The sequence below is a fragment of the Cydia splendana genome, chromosome 15 (assembly GCF_910591565.1).
Source record: "Cydia splendana chromosome 15, ilCydSple1.2, whole genome shotgun sequence".
Lineage (NCBI taxonomy): Eukaryota > Metazoa > Arthropoda > Insecta > Lepidoptera > Tortricidae > Cydia > Cydia splendana.
Window position 1 is genome coordinate 8725734 of NC_085974.1, and position 12048 is coordinate 8737781.

The following is a 12048-nucleotide window of genomic DNA, read 5'->3' on the forward strand; positions in this document are numbered from 1 at the left end:
TGCTGTTACATTATTAAAACATAACGCTCCAGAGTGTTGTGGAGACCTTCATTTTGAACATGTTTGTACCTCAGATGTAATAAAGGCGTTTAAATCAATTAATGTCAAAAAAACTAATGACCTCTGGGGAGTCTCTGTCCATGCTGTCAAATCCTTAGTTGAAATTGTAGCGCCTGACTTGGTAGTTATATTTAACAACAGTGTTGATTGCGGCGAGTTTCCTGATCTAATGAAACATAGTAAAGTAATTCCTTTATTTAAATCTGGTAGCAGCTCTGACCCCACTAACTTTAGACCGATATCTGTGCTACCAACATTTAGCAAGATTTTTGAAAAATTAGTTCTTTCTCAATTAGTACGACATTTTAACGTTAATAATTTGATGCATAATAAGCAGTTTGGTTTTACACGGGGTCGCTCAACAACCGATGCCGGTGTTGAGCTAATTAAGCATATTTTCGATGCCTGGGAGGAGTCACGAGATGCTTTAGGTGTCTTCTGTGATTTATCTAAGGCCTTCGACTGTGTTTGTCATGAAACATTAATCAGGAAACTTCATTATTACGGAGTTAGAGGATCGGCACTGAATTTACTTAAGTCCTACTTAAATGGTAGAATACAAAGGGTCGATGTGAATGGACAGCGATCACCTGGGTCATTGGTCTCTATGGGTGTACCACAGGGGTCAATATTGGGGCCTTTCCTGTTCCTTATCTACATAAATGACTTGCCATTCCTTGTTAAGACCCACCATGATATAGTATTGTTTGCAGACGACACCTCACTTATTTTCAAAGTCAAACGACAGCAACAAGCTTACAATGATGTAAACAATGCCATTTCAAAAGTAGTAAATTGGTTCAATGTTAATAATTTATTGTTAAATGAGAAAAAGACTAAATGTATTAAGTTTGTCACTAGTAGTAACGTAAGGCATGTGCAAACAAGTGTCATTGTGAAGGATGAGGAATTGGAATTAGTTGATAGTACAGTTTTTCTTGGTATAACTTTAGATTCTAAACTCCAGTGGGGTCCCCATATTGCTACTCTTTCGAATAGACTGAGCTCTGCAGCTTTTGCAGTGAGCAAAATCCGTCAGTTAACTGACGTGAAAACAGCTCGATTAGTATATTTTAGTTACTTCCATAGCATTATGGCATATGGTATTTTACTGTGGGGCGGTGCTTCAGAGATAAATACCATTTTTGTTCTGCAGAAGAGGGCTATTCGAGCAATATACAAAATGAACCATAGAGACTCACTTAGAGATAAATTTAAGGAAATTGACATAATGACAGTGCACTGTCAATACATTTATGAGAATATTCTGTATGTACATAAAAATATTGTAAATTTTAGGAAAAACTGTGAAATTCATAATATTAATACTAGAAATAAACATAAGCTCGCAGTGCCCTTCACTCGGCTCCATAAAATTAAAAAATCATTCATGGGTAATTGTGTAAGATTTTATAATAAACTTCCAAACCATATTACTGAATTATCTATTAATAAATTTAAGAATTATGTAAAGCGTAAACTTATTTCTAAAGCTTATTATACCACACAAGACTACATGAATGATATTACAACGTGGGATTAATTGTTATTCGAAATGATTATTTATTTATTAGGTACATTTGATTATTGATGAGGAAATGGATATTCCGATGTAATACTATCTACTTCTTTTGTTACTTATGCTTTTTTTTTTTTGACATTTAGATTTTATTCTAGAAATTCTAGACTAGTATTTTTTTATACAATCTTTTTAATGTTTGACGATCCTTTTGTGAAATTCTTAGTGTTAAATTTGATATGTATAATAATCCAATTTTATTATGGAATAATATTAACATCAATAAATTGCTCTGATAATTAGATTAAGATTAATTACGATTCATAAGAGCTTGTTGCTAGGCCTACATGAATAAAGTATATTTTTGATTTGATTTGATTTGATTTGATTTAAGTTTTTGGCAAAAATTTCATTTTTGTTACAAGCTTTTATCGCTGACTGTACTTTCTACAGGCAACTAATACTCATCGAGACAATTCTAAAAACTCCAAACACAATTAGGTTGCGTAGTTTTAGTCTCTATCATCAGATCAGCTCGATGGTACCATAATATTTGCATTGTCACCCAGCTTACGTATGTATGCACATTTTCAACTTCATTGGAAGTTGGAAAGTGGGTCAAATTTAACTTGCAAGATTTGACCCGTATAGGTAAGTACATTGCAAGTTAACAAAAAGCTTGTAAAAAACCCTTTCTTCAAATTTTAAAGTCGAGCCTATGGTTGTCTAATTGTCTAAATATGCGTCGTCTCTCAGTATCAATATAATTGAACTGTAATATAGTCATTAATATTCCATCTATATTGAAGTGGTTACAAGAATTAACTGATCAACAGGTCCACAAAGATGAACGAAATATTTTGTCGGTGTGTTAATGCCAAAAAGTGTAATTTACACTAATTTTCTGAACGACATAAATTTTGGCAATATTGCGTCTACAATTTGGCAAACAACTTGGCTCCTGAAACCGAACAATAATGTCATTTAGTTGGCGCATAGCAAACGCGTTGGGTCTTAATCATTATTGTATGGGCAAGCAATAAATAACGTAGAATGCAGATCATATGGATCATTTTATTTCAGTAATAATTTCTGTTACTGATTATATCTAAACCAGTTACGCTGTTGGATTTATGCCTTTTAAGTGTTCTACGTTCTTGTATCCCCTATAACATCACACTAGGTACCTACACCTACTTAATTTATACTAACAGCAAAGGCGCTCTACCAAGCCCACATAAATTTAAATTCTAAGTGTACTATTTATTCTCGCGACGTAAGAATTCAGATCAGACAATTCTTACCATAAGAATAACACACACTAAACAACATTTGAGTGGGCAGTCTATTTTTAGTACATAAACGAGATGTGAACTGTGAATCGCTCATCACGAGCCGCCACGCAATCAATTTGACCCATCAAGACGCATTGTTGTATGCCCGCCGCTTGTATCATTGAAATGTTTTGTCACTGTTGAACTTTAGGCGTAGGTATTATTCATAAGAAACATTTTGACAGTCTAAATTTAGTAAGTAATAAGTTGATAGATAACACTGCTCGTTTTTTGCCGAGTGTATTACGTTATTTACGTTAGACAAAATTGTGTATGGTTGTGCAGTAGCGCCATCTGCCGTCGAGTAGTAGAAATGATCAAAATTGCAGTAGTAAAGTAGTAGTTTGAAGTATAGGCGTGGAGATGGCAGCACTGAAAACTTACCAGTGTACGTGTACAATATTAACTTGCGGTTTTCTATTTCTGTAAGTATGAATAATGAGCATATACAATTAAAAAAATCCTAAATCTTAAGTATGTAATTACAAAATTTTAGTCCCATACGCTTTTATTGGTTCTGGGACTATGCGAGTATGTATGGGGAAGTGGGTGTATTCGAGTAATTCCAATACGAAACCCTAAAAAAATTGACTCTAATATGATGGAATTATAAGTGAGTTTCGGAATTTACCGACATTTTGAAGTAGTTAGAATTACCTGAATTCTTACAATATTTTTACATTTTTGCTAGGTGCCTCTATACTTGTTTATATTTTTATAAACTTTGTCTACTGTACCTACCACAAATATTCCAATATTTTCAATTGACTGGGTATCACGCCGCTTTTTTGTACGATTTTATGTATGATTTGAGTATAAAATAAACTAGTGGCTCTGTGAGGTGTAGATCTTGCGATAATTAAAAAAAATGTACTTTAAAATAAAAAACTTCGTTCAATCATTATCACAGTGTACTTACTCCCAATGATCTTTAATCGCTATAGATTCTTCCTATTTTTTAGTACTTAACTCGTCGTTGCACTGCTAAGGAAGACCAAAATTATGGCATATTACTAGTTTATGAAGTCGGTTTTTGAAAAAGTTAAATAAGGTAAAATCCTCATCACATTGATATAAGTATTGTCATTAATACACGATTAGTACGATTACTTACATAAAGATCGCTCGTATAAAAATGAAATTAAAACTGTAACATACTTATCAACACTTTTTACACAGAACAACTTAACGCTAACACTTTTCACAAAAAAATGAATTGCAAACAAAACAGAGTTTTCATCAAAGAGGTAAATCTAAAATAACTTTTCCGTGGAAAAAGGCACATGTGGTGAGGTCGACGTCAAAGATATGTAATATATGTATACAGTTTTCGCCTTATCACAATTGAATAAGATGCAAAATAGCTTAAGATATTTTGAAATCTACTGCTATGAACTTGAAGATACGCCCATTTAGATTAGGAAGGCGTTTCTGTGATGTTTTATGGCAAAACAGATTCAAGGTTGAAAATATACAGGCTGGCCCAAAATAGAACGCGGCTCGCATACGAATTGGTCATTATGTTGGTAATAGATGCTCATCTTGTCAATTGTGACCAATATAGGTACTGGTGAAAATTTGCAAGTCACGAACTTTCTGGAGTTGGCTAGTTTTTTGTAACTTTTGAAAAACAACGTAACGTAACGTACAGTTAGCATCAATGTAAAGGGCCATAAAGTTTGCACATCGGTATTTAGAAAGAGAATATTGGAGGCAACGAGAATGAAAGAGACAACGCTCTACGAAGCCGAAATTCCGATGTGCAAACTTTATGGCCCTTTACTGTACCTACCTGATGAAGCACCGTGCCATAGCCTCGTAAGACCCAGGGCAATTTTTGCGCTTTTGAATTTGGATCTTTCTTTTGTTTCTATATGAGTTCAAAACTCCTATTTAATTTGTACTTGTACAAGTACACGGGGACTTACGAGGATAGTATCTGCCACCCTGGAATACATTTCCAAATTATAGAGCTTTTAGGTACCTCTACAGTTCGCTAAAGTATCTGTCAAAGTCAAATTGTTTTATAGAGAGAAGAACCTATGTAAGTGTCTCTTTTTGTTAATTTATTATTTTTATTCAAGAATGGTAGATACTTTTGACGCGTAGTCTGATTTGCTACGTTTGATGCTGACTGTACGTACTCACGGTTTGATTATCATTTCATCCATTTAGGTAGATAATTTTAGAGGATAAGGATAGGTACATATGTAGAATACGCTTAGGTCAACATGTCAATATCAACAACAACAACAACCTACATATACATACAGAAGCAACTTATCTATATCTAATTTACCATTTATAAACCGATCATTTACTAGCATACTAAGGTTTGGCGAATGTCAACAGGTGTACTGTTGTGAAGGCAGGGTTTACACTAAACAAATTAAATACACTGTTATCATACTGTGTGTAATGGTAACATTAGTTTTTAATTCTTCTTTAAAGATTTTCTTTGAGTAAAAAAACAGTGAGGTAGTGCGCAGTTGCGCACCTGGAAGACAACAAGCAATATGGTCGCGTCGACTCGCATGACATTGCACATACTTGCCTCCATCGTTGGATATTTCCATTTATATACTTACCTCGTGGTTGCTAAAGGCGTCTAGAGATCAACGTTTGCGCTATTTTTAGTGTCATGTTTAGGTATCGTCTAATAAACTGACATTTCGCCCTGAGTACCACATCCGCTGCTTGCTGGCACGCTTACAATATTAAAATTGTAAACAAGAATAATTATCTTTAGCAATTTTGACTACCTTTCTTCTTAGCGAAATTTCATGAATTTCCATGTCGTTTTTAATGTTGCTATTTTATAGCTACCAGGCAATTTTTTTTAATGTCGTCCGACCACTTGGTTCGTGGCTTTGCTTCGTTTCGACTTCCCAAATAGTTTGAAGGAATCATATTATTAAACCACAATAATTATATGTGCTATGAATAATAATGTTTTAGACCGAATGAGCGCAAAGCGCGAAGTGTCTCCGTTTGAGCGTGGGCAAAAATGCTTTCAAATGTTCAGCTGTTCTCCTTTACTCGCATTTCTCAACCGACCCTCGTGAAATTTTGTGAGCATGTTTGTAAATTTTATATAACTTTTGTAGACTCAGTTTTTGGACTCTCAAGGTCTACAGTTAACAGATTAGAACTACTAAATAGTTTGATGTTACTACTTCAAAGGTCTTGTAAACAAAAAAAATGCCCTAAATTTACAATATAGGTTATTACTTAATTGATGTATTTACATTGGTTCGAGGAATAATAAATATCAATTAACTTTTACACAAATTAATTGACTAATGAATAAAACATGTTCATTTATCTGTCTCACCTACATTTGCATTGTGAATTATGCTCGTATCGTATACCGTAGTAATGGCAATAATAATAGTAAGTTTCAGTCTGGTTTTTATAGTAGACCCAACCGCGAGAAGGTTTCCGTTTCAGCTTATGCAAAACAATATTTTCTTATGTTCGGCTGTTCGGATGTTTTCGCAATTCACGTAAAATTTTGTGAGTAGGTTCGTTTATTAAACGGATTCAGTTTTTGGATTTTTTCTAATTGGCCATGAGGGTTCGCCAGGACTACCTACAGCTCAAAGAGCCACTACGTAGTCGTAAAAGTCGGTACTAGTGTTGTACAAAACAAGTTGAACGTAATTACGTACTTACTAACAACTAGTATTTGAAACAGCATGGAATCAGCCAATATTTTCTGCTTGCAAGGAAATCACAGCGGTATGAAGGTACGATACCGATATGTCAGTGTTAAAACTAGGGTTGCCAGACGTTCGGGATTTGGCGGGATTCTCCCGATTTTTAGCATGTGTTCCCGATTCCCGACAAAGTGAAAACTGTCCCGAAAAACAGCTTCACATTATAAAACAATAATTTTAAGTTCCGAACTGTCACTTTTTGCCGCCTCATTTTTTTTGTTTGTTCATGTTCTCAAAGAATTTATACTATTTTTATATAAAAACCTCTATGGGCTGATGGACAGAGCAGCTGACGTAGTGTAAAATATCGTTGTTTTTAATACAATTACATTAATTTGTATGTTTTTTTTTCCCGACTTAAGTCCCAAAATCCCGAAAAATAGATATTATTTCCCGATAATAGCGCCTTTCGATCTGGCAACCCTAGTTAAAACTGATGTTTCTTCCTTCAACCAAAAAATAAAACACTTTTGATACTGACAGATCAGTATCGTATCGCTGTGACTTCTTAGGAGCATTGTTCGAATCGGGCCGTTTGTATTGTTTTTTGTTTTTATATTTGGTACCTGTGTTTTGATAATTCAAAAGGACTTTATTTTGATCTATGATAAATCCAAGAAAAAATAAATATTCATAGGTACTTTAAATGTTTTATACATTTACTCCTACGCGTCTAATTTAAGGCAGGTCAAACGTCGTCAACCTTAGGTGACTATGTACATATATGTAAATACCTAACAAACTAATAAGTGCAAATATTAAGGCAAAAGCTATGCAATCCACTTCAGCAAAGGTCAAATCCTCGAAAAGCATCAGCTAAGCACTCCTCAAGTCTTCAGGAAGGCCGCACTGACACCGCGCAGTCAACGCGCGGCGCGCACGCCGGTCTCACGCGACCGCTCCACGATTTAAAAATCGAACGCGAGAACGTGACCATAAACAAAAATAGCCGAATTGTTTATTTTTAATTTCAAAGTTGGTAACCTGCCAGTGATCAAGTGCAAATTGGGCGACGTTTTTTAAGTTCTTTAATGTGCAAAATTTTTGAGAGTTTTTATTGGTTTAGTTGTAATTAGATTCAACACATAATTAAACTGTTATGGCTAGAATAAAATTGGTTAAATTAAGTAGGATAGGCAGTCAATCATAAAATTAAGAAATGTAAAAAGTAGCCACTGAAACTTAATTGGTCATGCAGTTACATTAGTCATAGTAATTTATTTTATAAAGCCAATTTACAAGTCGAGAGTTAATAAATAACATCAAATACAGTAAAATTACTCAATTGAGTCATCACACACCAAAGTAAAATAAAAAAAATACATTAAAAATTTACAATAATTCATTACATAAATAATCAAGTCACAAATTCAATGAAATTATTTCTAACAGATTTATATTTACTTTAATAATTATTGGGAGAATTGAGCATAGAGCTATGATATCATCGTTACAAAGAAAAAACAATAAACATTTAGCATCGTGGTGTCAATTGGGAAGATCGTCATTGAGACATTTGAGGCATTTCCATCACTTTTTTGTTTAACTAACATTTGATCTTATTTGTACACTTCGGAATTGATAAATTTTCACACAATTCAATACAAATCGTTCTTCCGTTTATCGCCATTAAGCTTATAAAAAAAAAGTCTTATCAGACATCGTAAATTTTATAGCATTTTTAGTGCAGCGGAGTGGTGTTAACGGAATTGGTATAGATAATTCCAACTGAAATGGTAAATTAAGGGTAATATTAACGTAATTAATTAGGGTTGAAATTGTTTACACCAATTCCGTTAACACCACTCCGCTGCACCTAAAATGCTACAAAATTTACGATGCCTGCTTATGATTTTGTTTAATCAGTTCGTTAGCGCAACATCCATAACGCCCTTGTTAAAAAATAGCCGCTGTCACGTAGTTGTCAAACTGGCTGTCTGTACGTCGTCGGGCCAGATCAGCTGATATGAACAAACCGACGACAAATTATCCTTGCTCCTAATGCCACAGATAACATTTACTAATTATATAAATACTATACCTACTCATAAAATGGTTGACTGGTAGAGAATGCCATTTTGCATTAAGTCCGCCATTTGTACATTGTTGTATATATTTTGTGCAATAAAGTTTAAATAAATACTAAGCCTTTTTCACAGTAAATTTTCGGGATAAAGTGTACCTTTTGAACCTATTTATACTCAGGATCTAAGTTTCATATCAAATTGCATATATAAGTAAATAAATATATGTAAGTAGTAAAAATTTTGCTGCTTTTGAGTAGGTAGGTAATGTAAATGTAGTATAAGTAACAAATGTACACCTATGTTCAGACACATTTTTTTCAAATATATTCAACCACGTGCTAAACAAACGTTAATGACACACAAACAATTGGCTAAAATATATATATGTAGCTATCTATATATGTAGGTATATGACGCAGGTAAGGTACCTACTTACATAAGTGTTGTCTCGGGATAAGATGGTTGTACTTTTGTTTTGGTTCTACTTTCGTAGTTATTATACATATGTACATCCAGCTGCAAACGTGTAGCATATCCATATCTACATTACCCACATTAGGGTAGGCACTTTTGCAGCTCGCTGTTTATACATTGACGGTAACGTCGAATGCAGTTGCATAGGTCTTGGTGCAAGATTCACCTCTTGAGATAGCAGTTGCGATCGTGATAAGAAGTAAGAACTCACGGTCTCAAAAAAATCGTGCTGCATCCATTTTTAATATGAAATTAAATACGGACCTTAGGTATTTAAGTAAATGTAAGATCGTGGTATAGTCACGCTTAGCTGCAGTGTTAAACTGTCAGTAAAATGGATTAAGTTTGTAGCTTTTTTTTAAACCTACCCAATGCTTGAAATCTACGTTTTCGTGTTTGAGTGTGGGTCAAAGTTTATTCCACTTATGTTCACATTTTTCTTCTTACAAACATATATTTATCTACCCAGCTAATTATTTAATTGTAACGCAAGAGCGCTTTGACAGTAAATATTTATTCTTCCACACAACATTGAGCTTTTGAGAATCTGTCAATCTACCGTAAGGTTTTCTCGGGCTTGGTTTTTCGCGGGCTTGGTCTTGGCAACTCGATGTCATGATATTGCACCTGTTTTGCGTGATTATCCATTACTAACTATCCCTACTAATGTTATGAAAATAAAATTAACTCTGTCTGTCTATTATCTTTTCACACTTAAACCGCGTTAGTTACAATTTCGTATGGGAGTGGGAGTAGTTGAAGTCCTGGGGAAGGACACAGGATAGTTTTTACTACCAAAAAAGAATAGAATAGAAATCATTTATTCAAACAACACATCAATACAAATAACACATCCATATACAAGTACAAGGCAAAGATAAACAAAGCAGTGGAAATAGAGCCGAAATGGTCTCCACTCAGCAATGCAGCTGGCACGACTAGCGTGGTCAACGGCGCTGGTTTTCTCTGGAGCCAGCGGAATGTGCGTGACAGCATAGTGCGGGAAATCATCAGATAGAGTAACAGGCAGACGCTAGTTTATCTTAACTCTTTACTATAATAAAATAACATTATCATAATCGACTGTCCTTTTTATAGCCCTTTGAATTCCCGTCGCACGCGCAGCTTGGCAGCGCAGCCGCGACGCACGGGCAGTGGACTCGCATCGGTGACTTCCGACATCGAGATCAGCCTTCGTAAACGCCTTCCGGAATTCTATTTTTTTCCAATTAATTGTCTGTTGGCTATCTTGTCTTACCATTTGTGCAGTGTTGACATAAATAAATCGATTTAGTAGGGCTTGCCTTGAGGACGATATACGTAGCTTTCTGCATCTGTGTGTGAACGAGATGGAAATCGCGCAATTATTCTTTCTGTTTGTGTTTCTTCCTCAGAGTATGTGTTGCAAATCTTTGAAATATTTTGTGCGTTGCATATTACAGTCTGTTCGGAAAGAGAAGAGCCGAGCCGTGGAATGTATTGGGTCCCAATACATGCCACAACTCTTCTCTATCCACACAAACTTTACCTTTAGGTATTCGACGAAACACGATTTGACAAAGTAATTTAATAAGCATTAGATTTTTAATCATTATACACAGAATTCAATTAAAATAATATGCATTTAAAATAGAGCTTCAACAAATCATAATCACCCAAAAAGTCTGTTCTGCTGGAACAACGTCAGTGTACCTACTATATTTTTGTGGATAGAAGTAGGAATATAGAGATACCTATCCTTGTGCCGCCCAGCACATTGCTTATTTGCAGCTTGTGCTTGTACATTAGGATGTACACTCAGTTTCGATGCAATGTCAACTCAATAATGTCAACCTTAATTAAAAACAAAATAGGTAGCATCTCGTAAAATTTTCGAACAAATGAAATTCAACCCAATTGGATATACAACAAGATTCTAACTTCCTTGGTTATAATTTTGTATGGTAGGCAGCATGAGGCTATTTACGTAGTAAATCTTTAAAAAAAACCTGCTTCTCTGTAAAACCCATAAAAGTTTCAAGTATGATTATCCGTTAGTTCTCATCTTTGTATCATCTGATTTATTTACGACACATATAAGTAGGTAATTGCTAATGTTTCCGGTCCATTTGCATTGAATACCATTGTAGTTATAATTGTCCATAGGGAGAAGTTGATCCCTAATAAGAATAGAACAATAGTGTTAGGTCATATCGTTGCTTAATAGGTTTACTTTGACACAGTCCTTGATTGTTTTCTAAAAGAGTTGGCACATCTGGATCATAAATAATTCAAACTCGCTGTTCTTATGATAGGTACTTATATGTTTTTTTTTATCTTTGTTTAAAATGTAGGTAACCAGTGGAGCTGATATGATTAATAAAGATGGTGTACACTTCAGTATTTTCTTTTAGGGTATTAAGCACATATCTTAATATGAGATCGCAGATAAGAGGTGAATCTTGGAATTTTCTTTGGCATGGTAGCGGTATCCGGCTATAATATTCTAGATCAATCTGAGAAATATAACGTCAATTAAAATTTACTTGCGTTCGATGCTACAATAAAAATAAGAATTTTACTAACTGCATATTCTTAATTTAGTGTTCTTCCGATTGAATTAGTCTTAACTCTTAAGCGTCACAACTTAGCCGCCGCAGATTTTAAAACGACATGCTGAAATAACACACACACACACTCACACTACTCGTTCTATTTTAAGTGTTCCGTACAAAACTTTGATCACTGAACACTTATAGGATCACTTCGGTCTTGAAAATTAGTTAATTTTGTATTAAGTAAGTACTTACATTATATAATAACGAAAATTAATACCAGGCATAGATATATGTATGTCGCTTTAATATTTATGCCAAGATTCATGTTATTTCAGCATATAGTTTTAAAATGAGCGCGTAATTTTGATTTTATGGCAG

General features: G+C 34.4%; 1 protein-coding gene across 2 annotated transcripts in view; it reads left to right on the forward strand.

Moving 5' to 3' along the window:
* The window catches only part of LOC134797520 (cGMP-dependent protein kinase, isozyme 2 forms cD4/T1/T3A/T3B), a 92596-nt gene that overhangs the window by 25638 nt on the left and 54910 nt on the right, over positions 1–12048 (forward strand). Inside the window, exon 1 of one of the 2 annotated variants that reach the window (XM_063769771.1) lies at positions 7483–7607. The exons of the other annotated variant lie outside the window; for it this stretch is intronic. The gene's annotated coding sequence lies outside the window, so the exon portion shown is untranslated. Of the gene's footprint in view, positions 1–7482; positions 7608–12048 lie in introns of those variants that run through there. 2 annotated transcript variants of the gene reach the window in all.